At 36.2% G+C, this 14,421-nt stretch overlaps 1 pseudogene; it reads left to right on the top strand.

The window, feature by feature from the left end:
* The window catches only part of LOC113060662 (forkhead box protein N3-like), a 61,090-nt pseudogene that overhangs the window by 16,496 nt on the left and 30,173 nt on the right, over window positions 1–14,421 (top strand).

Genomic DNA, 14,421 nt, shown 5'->3' with positions numbered 1-14,421 from the left:
ATGTACTTGTATTTCCATTTTTTATTACATTTTTTATTTAAAAGAATATATATATTTTTTGTAACCAGACTTTTTGCAAACATACATTGATCATATATTTGAAATATGTTGTTGCCAGAAAATATGTGTGTGGGCATTTTGAAGACTCAGAACTGACCTAAAACATGGAATAGAGCTGAGCAAATTGTATTATGCAGTAATTTTTTTGGCTGTGTTTTTGCTGTTACCTGATTTGCATAATTTTTTCATTGAATCACATGCTAAAACAGCGCAGACAGCATGTGCAAATAAATGACTCTATCAGTGGGCGCAGTTCATTGTTAGCGAATTCGCCTTCTGTATTGAGTGTTGCAGTCAGTTGTGTTCTGCTGATAACGCTGTGTGGGAAAAGCACTAGGTTGGTTATTAGCACCAGGTGTTCAAAGACGCGGAGGCCCTGTGGGAAGAGGAGATCACAGAGGACGGTCCCTGTAGCCTACACCTCTTCAAAACAACAGCCTAAAACAACCTCACAATACTATTTTCAAAGACACACTCTTAAAAATAAACTTTCCAATTAAAACCCAAAAAGGTTTTGCAGCCTAATGCCCTAGAAGAATCTTTTTAAAGTCTACAAAGAATTTTTAAATCTCTAGATTTTTCGAAGTGCGTATTTAAAGATCTCAGGCATGTTTAAATTGTTCTGTTTTAACACAGATTCACAGATCTGAACTTTATAATGGAACATTAAGAACTTTTTTAATCTTCAAAGAACCTCGCAACCTAAAAAAATCTAATGAATCTAATGCAATGATTACTTGCAGTGTAAATTGGTCTTTTTTAGCCCAATGCTTTTTTTATTAGCAAATCTGTTACTCTTATTGAATGAACTCGACCTCATCTAATTAATATCTATAAGTTGCTGCAGTTTATACTATATTCCGCCCTCACATTTCAGATCTTTCTGGTAACCCTGGTGTAAGGGGTGTGTGAATAAGGTAGCAAAGATAGCACAGTAGTGTTTGGCACACACAGGCTCGGCTTCCTCTCTCTCTCTCCGGCCAGATGGTCAATCTGCGTATAGCAGTGTGTAATAAAGTGTTTATCTGGCCACTGCGGCTCCCAGGAAGCCAAATGAAGCTTTTTATAGCATTCCTAAGGTTCACGCGAATCAGCTGAGTCATAGACTGACACACTCCTTTTTTTTTTTTTTGCTCATTTTTTAATGCACCACTCTTTCATCTTTGCTGTTTTTGTAATCACAGCAATAGCGTGGAGATTATTAGATCCTGAGGGTAGTGAGCTGAGAGCTTCAGCTCTTATTCAGGTTGTTGGTCAGGAAGACAGATGGAATGAATGCAGAGTTTGCTCTGGTGATGTCATCATCAATCCCTGTGGATGGGTACATATGTGTCCTTATTCACTGGAGGGATGAGGTGGTTTCATTTAAAGAAGGGAAAATATGGAGAAATTAATTTGGGTTATCTTTCTTTGAAATAGAATAGGTTGATCTACTTTGTAAACATTACATGAAAGTTCAAAACCTGAAGCTTCTGTCCAATTTTAATTGAATTTCAATTAAATTGTGGTAGCAACAAATTGGGGGACATTAAGATTTATATATTATTTTGAAGAAACTAATCCTTTTATTCAGCAAGGACGCATTATATTGATCAAAAATGACTTTTTACACTGTTTCAGAAGATTTCTATTTCAAATAAACACTGTATTGTACATCATGTTGTTGTAAAGGTCAGTGAGAGGATGGAAGTGACTGGTTTTGATGTAAGAAATCTTGACTAACATTTAAATGGCAGTGTGTGGGCTCAGGTAGATGAGCATTCCTTAACATGCTCACAATGTGAACGAGAGCGCAGGAGGAACAACTGGGCCTCGGAGTTCACCGATGCATGTTTGCCCTTGCGAGGTTATTAGCGTGATAGTCGCCATAGCAACAGGAACGCCTCCATGGTAACACATAGCTGAGACAGGTGCAGTTGCATCACAGGGCTATTTGTTGCCTGGCAAAAGGACAGGCCATTAGCGCTCGGGAAATACACTAGCGCCCTGGAAACATGCAACTCTCCATGGCAACCGCAGATGGCCTGGAGCATATTTTAGGGTTTTCTGTACCCGCTTTTGTCTGTCTTCATAAAAATTCAAAGACGCGTGAAATATTGGAGATGACAAGTGGAGGTCCAGTCGCTTTTGGAGATTAATTTTAAATGGGACTGTGAATCTGAAGAAGCCCAGAAACAAAGAGAGGGAGGAAAAAACAGTGAGTTCACAGAGAGTGACATAGTTCTCATTTTTAATAGTTCTCATTTCAGCCTGTAGGTAAAAATGCATTACTAAAAAAAAAAAATTTACAAGCTGATGAAAAGCTCTAGTTGGGTATCGTCTTGTTTCGCTTCTTTCTCTTTTTCATTCCCAGACTTGCAGTCTTGTTTGTGTTCTTCTGCCCCCACCTCTCCTGCCGTCAAGTCTTCTCAGTAACACTAAATGACTAGATCGCCCACTTTTCCACGCTTACTCTAATGGCCGGTGCTGTAAATGATGGGGCTTCCATATCTGGCAGAAACCCTCAGTGTGTCGGATCTTCTCCGTCTATAAAGTTTAGAGATATATTAGCTTTTCAGCAGCCCAAGACTGATGACCCTTCCAATGGGACACGTCCCATGTCTCTTTGATTAACATAGGTCTGAGAAGAACATTCTTCGCTGAGAGAAGCTTTGGGGGTTGGTTGAGGTATTTTGAGGATTTAGTGTTTATGACATGAGTGAGGATTTCTTTAGTTCATTTAGCATACACAAACATCTATTTTAGCTTCTCTTACAATCTTTTGTCATCTTTTTAGGTGATTTAGAGAAACAAAAAGGAGGTTGTGGAAGGTTGTGGCTTTATTGGGTGGTGGTGGGCAGTCATTGAAAGCACATCTGTGGAGATTTATTATCTTTGAGGTATTTTAGTTCCCTTGGAAGTTTGTCAACAGCCTGCCTTTTTCCTGTTAAAAGTCCATGGAAAATATTCAGTCTGGATCCACAAGTCGTATTTTTCTGTGCTCTAAAACCACTTCCCTCCAGCTCTGATTTAGTTGTTTTACAGACATGTTTTGTATTGCAAATACACTTTCTTTGAGTTTCACAATCTAGTCTAAAAAAATAAAGCTTCTAAGGGTGGTTTTGTAGCGATGCAACAGAAGAACCATTTTGGGCTCCCCAGGGACCTTTCTATTAGGGCTGCAGGATTTATCAAAAGTTTGCACAAATAAATATCACAACAGCATGCGATATCTGAACCAGATATAAAAGGCTTCTTAAATAAAAATGTTACAAAAGGTCAAAGGTTTAGGTCGACACATATAGCTGAGAATTGTTTGAGTGCGTGTGCGCATGCTTTGGGTGTGTGTGACGTCTATGCACAGAGAAAACTGCCCCTGCGTACAGCGAGTTGATTCTTTCATGTCTCCTTTTTGAACAGACAAAAATCCACAGAATTGTCAAAATACCTGTCTCGACAATCGTTCTCGTAAAAGCAGTCAGTTATGTTTTAAATGAATGTTAACAGCTAAGAAAGAAATCGGATGTATATCACCATACCACTGGATCTGTGCAGTCAGTCTTAAAGTGACAGCAGTCTATAAATACGTGCTGCTGAATATGTCACTAATGTTAATCAAAAAAAGATATTAACAAATATTCATCTAAATTTAATTCATACAGTGAACACTATGCAGTTGTATTTTACACTTGATTCTTACATTTCTGTCCTTGAATATTACTGTTTATTTTATCAATTCTTGTCATTTGTATATTTGTTAACCCCCCCCCCCCCTTTTTCCCTACTGTTGACTGTTCAGTTACCTTTAATATTTTTGTAACTTTCATAGGCTATAGGTTTTGCTCTGGTATATGAAGAAGTCCTTAAAGTGTACTTTAAGTAATAAATAGAAAGCAAAGTTATACATTTTCTTGTTTGTTTGTTCACATTGATGTTATAATTACATTTCCTGATTTGTGACATTTTTATGTACCGTATTTTTCGGACTAAAAGTCGCACCTGAGTATAAGTCGCATCAGTCCAAAAATAAGTCATGATGAGGAAAAAAACATATATAAGTCGCACTGGACTATAAGTCGCATTTATTTAGAACCAATAGAAAACATTACCGTCTCCAGCCGCAAGAGGGCGCCCTCTCGCGGCTGGAGACGGTAATGTTTTCTTTTGGTTCATTTCTCTTGGTTCATTTCTCTCGGTTCATGTCAAATTAATTTTGATAAATGAGTCGCACCTGACTATAAGTCCCAGGACCAGCCAAACTATGAAAAATGTGTGACTTATAGTCCGGAAAATACGGTAATGCTAAAACTTTCAGAAGTGTTCCAAAAAACTTTTTCATTTTTTAAATATTTTTAAATACAATTTTAATTGACTTTCCACACTTAAGTCAATATTGTATGTCATATTGAATATAAAATTATTTAACGAGGTATAAAAATTTTCTTCAATATCGTACTGCACTACTTTCAATGAAAAATTCTTAAAAGAACCATTTTTTCTTAGTCTAAGCTGTTCTCAACCTCCTGACCCTGAGAAAGCCTCCATTGTGAGCCGTTGAGCCCGGATGAGAGCAGTTCAGATTTCACACGAACAAAAGTTAAAAACCTCAAGGTGAGAAGTAACCTGCAGGGGAGAACCAGTGCTGGCACCAATTAGACTTTAGATTAGTTAAAGAGGATTGCGATTGTAGGGGTAAAAAGAAAATGTAGAGGGCGATAGGATTTGAAATTAGATTATAGAATCAAGTGAAAGGAGGTAAGCTTTGTTTAAAAATGAATGACCCAAGCCTGCTCCTGATGGAGATGGAGAAAGCAGCTATTCCTTGAAAGGTGTGAGTGTTTGCATTTACAGAGCAAACAGATAGAGCACGCCAGATTAAAAATAGATGGGCTATATACTCAGCAAGACTCCAGCCGGTGGCACATGTGTTTTACATTCAAACATCCAGCAAGGGCAAAAGAGCGCCCTTCCCCATTGATGTTTAACATTTTTTGAAAATGCTCCGGCAGGCGTAGCTGCACTATCAGAGCCCTGAAGAAATCTGTTTTTGGCTTCATAGCTGGTGTTAACATTTCATTAAAAAGCATTTGTGCTGAAGAAGTGAGCCACGTTCCCACATAAAGTGTTCAGAGAGGTTCCGCTAGAGCCAGCTGGGGTCGTTTCTGCTTAGATTACCGGGATTTGCATTTGTAGGCCAAGGTAGTGGCTCTGTTCTGTTCTATGCCCTGTACCCTGGTGCAACCCCTCCCCCTCCACCCCTCAAATGTTGTTATACAACATGTTTTAAATAGATTTTTACATTATTTGAAGAAAATGAGGTGTGCTTACCCATGCAAAACTTACTGGCACAATGCTAGGATATTGAATAAGGCCCACTGAATAAGAGCGTATCAGATTTTCTTGCGTAGTTGACGGAAATGTCACTTTGGTCAGCGCATTATCTTTCATTTCTTTGGTTATGTTCATGCATTTTATACATTAAAATATACCTATTTTATATCTTTTTATTTATGTATTCCTAATTGTAAATTATTTAAAATGTACTCATTATGTACTTTATTTAATTATTGATATTTGATTTTACATATATTTACAGTTATTTACTTTTACATACATTATACATACAATTATTTTGAAATAAAATACATAAGTCAAATATAACTATTACAAATATCAAAGTATAATTATACATTTATTTATAATTTAAATAATTTTATAAATAATTTATTTTATTTAGTTTCATTATATATATATAGTTTTATATTTATAATATTTCATTTTATATTTTGATTTTATATTTTTAATTATTTTATTATATCATTTATTTGAAAACTGTTTTATGTATGTGTGTACTGTGTATATGTATGTATGTGTATGTATGTATGTATATGTGTGTGTGTGTGTGTGTGTGTGTGTATATTATATATATACATAGGTGCGTGTGAGTGTGTATATATACATTAAATAGTTTTGAAATAAAATACTGAATTAATTAAATGTAACAATTAAAAAATCTATATAATTGTATTTTAATTAAAATAATTATATGTACAATTATATAGTTATACATTATAATTAGAAGGGGAAAAATGTGAACTACTGGCCTTCTTGGGCAAGCAGAAAAAAAAATCCTTACCATTGAGACCTTTAGGCTGTTTGCCATGGTGTCGCTAGGGTGTTCTGGTTGGTTGCTAGGTAGTTTATCGTTGTCCTAAGGCCAAAGAGTATACCACAAGTCTCTGATTTTCCCTCCTTTAATTTAGTTTATTGTTTGCCAGGCAACTGACCGTCTGATTCACAGTATCATTCATGACCATAGCACAAACAGTTTTGTGCCTAAGCTAAATAGGAGTTCGCTCAAATAACTAACACTTCGTCTGAGTAACAGTAATAGTTCCTTTAGTCAAGAACAAAAGCTGCTATTGATACAAGGCCGCATCAGGGCTCTTGGGCTCAAATTCCATCAGCAGCTGTTTGATTGTTCCCTCCTCTCAATGTGTTAAATAATACTGGCGAAATCATGGGCCAGATAATTGCAGCTGGAGATCTCATTTCTTTTTATTATGTTCAGAGAGTGGAGGGCACATAATAACATATAAATAACATAATACCATAAAAGCTTTCCTGCTTTTTTGGTTTGGTTCTTACAGCTGATTAAAAAAAGGACCTGGGTCGTCTATCATGAGGCATGCTGTGTCCATGGCAACACATACCATAGCTGTAACCCGATACAAAGCATTTGTGCATTAGGAGTATGAACAGTGCTCTTGAAGTAGAAAGAGGGAGAGATGGCATGTTGAACCCAACACTGCAGGGATCTTGCTCTTTCATACTGTACTTCAGCCATGTGTCAGCAGCATGAATACCTACACCTAACTGTCCCTCTCATTCATTTGAAGCTTAGTGTGCTTTTAAGTAAATTCAGATAGAACAAAACTCACTTTCTTGGTCTATGTTTTTGTTATTTCATTGGAAATACTACTTCTAACTAACTACTTCTTCTTAAATAGTAGGGATAAAATAATGCTGTATATAGCAGCCTTATAATTTTTATATAATTTTTGGATCATGCCAACATTATCAATTTTTGCAGGTTTTCAGGTAATTAATTTGGTCAATATCTACCTTTTAAAAAAAATTTAATTACATAATATATACAATGTGTATATATATTTATATAACAGTATATAATATATAAAGTATATCAAATGTTAATCAATTGAATATAGTTGTATAAATAAAATATAGCATAAAATGCTATAAATATTAAATATAATTTTGCATCTGTTTATATAAAATGTTAATTAATAAACAATCAATTGAATGCAATATAAATTGATATTAAAATATATGTTAAATACATAAAATATTTATGACTACTATATATATATATATATATATATATATATATATATATATATATATATATATATATATATATATATAAAATTATATAATACAAAATTATGATTTGTTTAAATAAAATATAATTCTGTTTAATATAACATGAATTTCTGCCTTTTCTACTCAAGTGTTCAACTCCAATATCTCAATCAGAAATTAAATTCACAGTGGTCTTTTTTTATGTGATAAAAGTTTCACATTTTTGTGGTGTAAATGTTCTTATACGCTGATCGGTCTCATTTATTGTGGTTGTAAGGAGTTAAAGTAAACATAACAAACCCAAAATAATTTATTTTTACCTCCCTGCTTATTTTAAGATGGTACTCTTTCATTTTTGGGGTTTCGGAACTGTCGGATCCTGTACATTAGTAATGACTGAATGCTATACTCAGGTGTAAGGTTAGTAAAAAAAAAATCTGAAAGTTGAAAGTTAGAGATGTTTTAGTTGCTAGGCGACTAGTATGCTAATGAAGATGTTCATCTCAAGCTGTGTCTGAGCAGTGCTGAGATATGTTTTAATCACTCTCAATGGGAAAAAGTAGGGGGAAAAGAATCTAAAACATTCTGACGGAACACTGTAATTAATGGCTCCGTAAAGAAATCGAAAGGTTCCATTACTTCTCACACTAAATTGTCCTCAATTGTCAGGGCAGATACCTGAAGTCTGACAGCCCTGTGGAGATTAGCAAATGTGAAGTGGCAGTGCTGTGTTTATTCACCTTGGCACACGGCCTCTCGACGATTGGAGATGCCATGCACCGTAGAGTGCTCCTTCATCTGGAGAGGTCCAGAGCCAAAACAGCCCTGTCAACCCGCAGTCTTAGGCTTTTAAATACAACATGTAGACAAATGTGCTCAAAGCCCTGTGCCACCTCTGTTTGTTCTAACTCTCAATTAGTTAATATACTCTAAGAAGATTAAGAAGGGGAAGGCGACAGAGCCAATGTCTACACATACTGAATCTACAGGGAAGCAGAAAGTGGATCGAGGGCTAAATCGAAGATTAGACTGCTCCTGATTAGATTTGTGAAGCTCGCACTGAGCGAGGAATCGTACACAAGAAGGTAATTGATCGCAACTAAGCAGCTAATCCACGAAAAAATATTTCGTAACCTTTTGAAGCAAAAAATATTCAGATCAGTAGGGACTGTCAGGAAACAGAGATGTGGAAAAAACATTTTGAAATACTGCTAAATGTGAAACCATGCTCCAATAGACCAATACTTCACAAATCAAAAGGTCAGGAAATTCATATTTGCTGTCACAGATGATCAGTGTTTGGGAATGCGAATCATTAGGAGATGAAAAAGATTAAGAGAAAATTCATGACTTAATTAAGTTTGATCATATTTGAAGCACTCTTAAATCTTTACAAATGTTTTCATGTAGTACATTTGGATAACATTCATAACGTTACAGTTTACATACAGTTGCAAACACTTCTAATAGTTTATCTTTTACATTTTTTATCATTTATTTTATATTGTTTGTTTTATTTATTATACATTTATATATATTTGAAATAAATGTAAATTTTATTTATAGAAATTATATATAAATAAAATAAAAAATTATATAACACATTTAGTAATAATAAAAAATCTTTCAATGTAATTATTCAATATTTTTTTGTAATAAAATGTGTTACTATATTGTTATAATGTATATAATATTGCTTTGTTTTTTTATTTCTCAACATTTTATGTTAATACAATAATGGTTACATTTAATTATCAAATACGTATTAAATTTACCATATATTGTTTAATTTATTATACTAATGTTAATTTGAGTATGATGTTTTGTTTCGGTGACCCTGACATAGATAGCGTTTGAGTTCGTACACACATCCTGCCTCATACCATCACTTCTTTTCATGAAGGGCCTGTTGACCTCCTTTTCCAACCACCAGGAAAAATCAATAGCTATTATATGTGAGCAGTCCTGAAGTCTGGTTCCATTTCTCACAGCCAGCACAGTAACTTGCTTTTTTCCCCCTGTTCATCGCAGGTATATTCAAATGTCTATTTTCAGGCATTTTTTTAAACCAGTAATACAGATTAAAAAAAAAAAAAACATCCAATTTTCCTGCCTGGGTGACAGCACAGAGCATTAACATGGTTTACCAGATCGCTCCGTTCATTTGTTCCCAAAAAAAGGTCCCACCAGTTGTGGGTGTGTAGCTGAAGTGTCTCCCGCTGTGAAGCTCCATCACCTGAGCCGGCCTGTCATCTCAGGACTAGAAAGTAATGATTAAAGCTATGAGGGCTCAATTTGAAGGAGTTGTTGCATAGTCAAGTCTCAACATTGTATAAGCCTCCAACCCTCCTCATGTTCTGCCGTTGTACCCAAAGTTTACTTTAAAATATCAAAGTTACTAGTTGCTAATAAAAGGTTGACTAATTTTGGATTTTTTAAAAATTAGATTTAAATTTTCTATTGGATTTTTTTTTATATATTTCTAGAATTGATTATTTAATTAGCTTTACCTATTACTGTTGCTCCTTCAGCCGATAAATCACATGGTAAAACTCTCTAGAAAAGTTGTTTTGAAATTCATCTTAAAATAATACGTGAAGGAATGGTTCACCTCAAAATGAAAATTTGCTGAAAATGTACTCACTCATTTGGAGAAATGTATCCAGTGGATCCTATGCAGTAAATGGGTGCCATCAGAATGAGCTGATCACAGTAAAAATCACAGTAATCCATGCAACTCCAGTCCATCAATTAAGGTTTTGTGAAGTGAAGAAAGAAATCCATCATTAAGATGTCTTTAATGTCAAATATCTCGTCTGAATCGGGAGTGAAATATGCACAGATATAAATATATCGGATATAAATATAGATATAAATATCTGCGAAATGTCAACAGGGGCTTTTTCACTTGAGGAAACCTTATGGATGTAGGACTTATGTTTTGGGCAGAACAAATGATTTAGAGTTAAATCAGCTGGATCTGTTTGTTGCAAACATACAGCTTTTCACTTTATAGTTTGGTAATTGATAGACTGGAGTCTTGTGGATTACTTATGGATTATTGTGATGGTTTAACCAACTGTTTGAACATTCTGATGGCACCCACTCTAGCTGCATTCGTTAATGTTATTAATGTAAAACTGTGATAACATGATCTCATAACTTGAATCCTGTATCAATTTATGATTTTACAGTATCAACATAAAAAGTGGCTACGCTCACCATGGTATTCCTTTGTGAATGTGTACATGCGCTCTCTGTCTGTTTCACTCTTGCTTTCTCTGTCTTTTGGCACCTTTTATCTCTTAAAATATCTTTCGTGCCATTTCGCTGTCTGTTTTTCAGGATCGCAGTCCATCTGTCAGTTGTACATCATCTGTTTGTGTCACTTTCTCATCATTCTCTCCACTGTGTTTTCTTTACAGTATGTCCAGTCCTCCAATTTGGCCAGGAAGTCCCTTTTACAGAAAAAACAAGGGGGTCCTGCTACAAGGTAGAGTGACGTGTCTTACCATATTGACATGCTTTGAACCATTTTGTCCTTAATGTGTTCTTTGTTCCACTTACAAGTGCGCTTTGTTCATTTTTACCCACATCAGTTCTACTACAAGAAGGGTTCTTGGTTTATTTGCATGCTCTTTAGATGAGCCTTTTCTTCAGCAAAAGGCTCATATTATGTGCATGACTAGGTCATTAAGGAATAAGCTGGGTGGGTGATTATTTGATTTGTTTGCCCTGGTTAAAAATGAGCTGCTTCAAATCTGAATATCTTCTATAAAAATTAAGGGTAGTATTTAAAATATTCCCCCATTAGACAAAAATCTGTATCATTAAAAAAAAAAGCATACTTGGTAATAAAACTCTTTCTGATTCTGATTCGTACAGGGTTAATGCTTGGTGCATGCCTAAAAACGAATTGTTTTGTACACAAGAACCCTTTTAAAGTTAAATCTACAATAGCAAACCTTTTAAAACTAGACCCCGTGGCTGTTTCCTTGCTTATTTTAATAATGGCTGCAATGAAAGCCTTATTACACTCATTAGCCTCAGCAGGCAGAGGATTGGACGGCTTGTTGTGCACTTTTCCTGGGTATCTTCATCCCAGCACTCGGAGAGTAAATGTTAACGATAACAGTTATAACATTATTAGTTCATTTATTCAATGCAATAGCAGTAGGTAATGTTTTAAAGATAGTAGACTTCCTATTTGTTGCATGTGAATTTTGCTGCTTTCTATTGATAGAGATGGTGGGTAGAGGACAGGAAGTTATGCAAAATCAGAATCACATGGCTGGTTCATGAGCGCAAAGCACAGTTTGGTCACAGTTTATGCTATTGAACTAATCCACCTCTTAACAGTTTTATCCAGTATAAGACCAATGCCTACTGTGGCCCAATGTTACAAGTGGTTGACTTATTGACATGCCCAGAAGCGGTTCTTTAGACACCTAAATGAATTTGCTTTCAGTGCGCCTAAGATGTGATCTATATTTAATTTGACTGGAAATTAATTCTCGCCAAGCTCTAAAGACATTGACCGATGGCTTGGTTTGTTTCACAGCGCATGGTCCATCTTCCTGATATACTTGATATTCTTGTCCTGAAAGTTTCCTTGTTCAAATCTCTCCTTAGTATGTGCTGGATCCCTCCACATGCATTTCTTTGATGAGACTCATGCGTGTGAATCATAGTAATCAGAGATTTAATTAACCTGGTGGCATTTAAAGCGGTACACTAATGGAAGTGCGGTGCGAGAGCTGTTATTATAAATATGTTTCTCATCCAAGGTGCAAGAGTGACGCTCACGGCAGTCCAAAGCCCAGGAGACATCCACCACCTACATCACCACAGCAGAGCAACTCTAGTTGCTCACTCACAGCCTGATCATTACTTAGCTTTTTTTTTGTGTGTGTGTGTGTGTGTGTTCAGTTACATAAACCCCTGCACCATAATGAGTATCTGATGAATGCGAATGTATAGTCGGTTATACATCATCACCCTCTTAAACATGCTTATATGACAGAGAAAATCACAACACACCCTCTCGAAGAGTGGCATTTGAGCGCTACATAGAGGTGCCGTGCAGGCAGCAACTTGCTCAAAATAATTGGCAGTTAACTGTGTGTTTTGTAAACTCTTTTGTGGCTGTGACATTATCTGACGCGTGGGGAGGCGACAGCGATACACCTGCAGCGGCTGCCATATTTGTAGGAGGGACGTCTGCTGAGCTCAGAAGTGCTAGTGCACACTAACTCGTGTTGCACGTACTGCGCCCTTCGCCATCCTTCTTTCTCAGATACTGTATGCCTTTGAACATTAAAGCGAAGTTTTCTTCTGCTTGTCAAGGCCCTGGTTGTTGCGTAGCTATTGAAACATCAATTAGATCTAAGATGCCTGCTTGATATGATTATCCGTTTTAGAGGAAGTTTTTAAAAGGCAAGTAAGTTATTAAGGCTAAATAAGCCTTTTTATGAAAAAGATGGATGTGAAGTGAATTCAAAGGCAGGAGAAGAAGTGCGAGCCGGCTTCATTTCAGAGATAACACTTTTCAAGAAGATTTTGCATTTTGTTTTTCTTACAAAAGCTGATGTGTGGTGTATGAGCAGTGGAATGAATTGCTCTCAGTTTGTCTGCTAGCACTGGTGTCTCACTAAATAGTCGAAATGGCACAGAGCTCAGGATTATGTCTCCGAGGATCTTACATTTACATTTACATTTATTCATTTAGCTGACGCTTTTATCCAAAGCGACTTACAGTTGCTATATATGTCAGAGGTCGCACGCCTCTGGAGCAACTAGGGGTTAAGTGTCTTGCTCAGGGACACATTGGTGTCTCACAGTGGATTTGAACCCGGGTCTCCCACACCACAGACGTGTGTCTTATCCACTGCACTAACACCACCCCACCACCCATCTTGGGAAATGACACTCCAGACTGTGTGTGGAGATGATGTTTGAGGGAGTGACAGGCAAATGAGCTGTTTGATATTTATTGTGGACCATGATTGACTGTCTTATCACTCTAAAGTACAAGCCTAAAATATTGAGGGTTTTTTTTGTGTGTGCGTGTGGTCTTATACTCTCTGAGATGAAGATTTGCAGTGAAGTCACTGGATGGACTAGCTGCTGGTCTTTTGACTTTGGCTTTGGTGACGGGTCGATCACTGGCACATTGTCAGTCATGGCAGCCCAGAGGTCATTTAGTTTCAAAATGGCTTTCTTTGAAGTCTACTAGAAATTTCTTAACTTGCCATAAATTTTAAGCGAGTGCGAACACAGATAGTGGGCATGTGTAGCCTAGTCGTTAAAGTCAGCTGGAATTTCCATCTGCATCCCACTTTAAGGCCATAATGTGATGGGAAGTTTGATTAAACAAGACTATGTATGGAAATAAATAAATAAATAAACAGACAAAAAATATTGAATTGTTATGTGAGAAGATAATGGGAATTAATGCATCCTTGTGGCATAAAGTACAGAAATTTAAAACAACAACTTACTGACATCAAACTTATCAATGCTGGTGTAAGTATGTATTTATATATTTAATTTGATTAAAAAGTGTCAAATCATTTTCTTATTTTCAAGTGCAGGTAGCTTGTAGTAAATTGTGTAAAATGTGCACTGACCCTGCACACTAGAGATTTGTATTGCAGACTGTGACAAGTGGTCCATATCCAGCCCTCTTATTGGATTTTAACAGACTTTTTTACTGACGGAAAAGACAAGCACAGAACTGCACAAAGACCAAGAAGTTCTACGAACTATTTAGTAAGGGATTACCAGTGAGATTTACTCCTTCAGTTTCTGTCTCTCTCTCTCTTGCTGTTATTTTCTCACACTCTCTCACAGCTAAGCACCTCTCACCTCTCGCACAGTTACCAGTTGGTCGGGATTGATTTGGTGATTGTGGAAGCCCTTTTGACACTCCATGAAAAACGATCCAAATAAACCCCCCTCTTTCCTCTCTTTTACTCTTTCCTGTTTTTTTCTCCAGCC

Source organism: Carassius auratus, chromosome 42 (assembly GCF_003368295.1).
Source record: "Carassius auratus strain Wakin chromosome 42, ASM336829v1, whole genome shotgun sequence".
Lineage (NCBI taxonomy): Eukaryota > Metazoa > Chordata > Actinopteri > Cypriniformes > Cyprinidae > Carassius > Carassius auratus.
The sequence above is the reverse complement of the archived record's forward strand: the minus strand, read 5'-3'. Positions and strand labels throughout refer to the sequence as shown.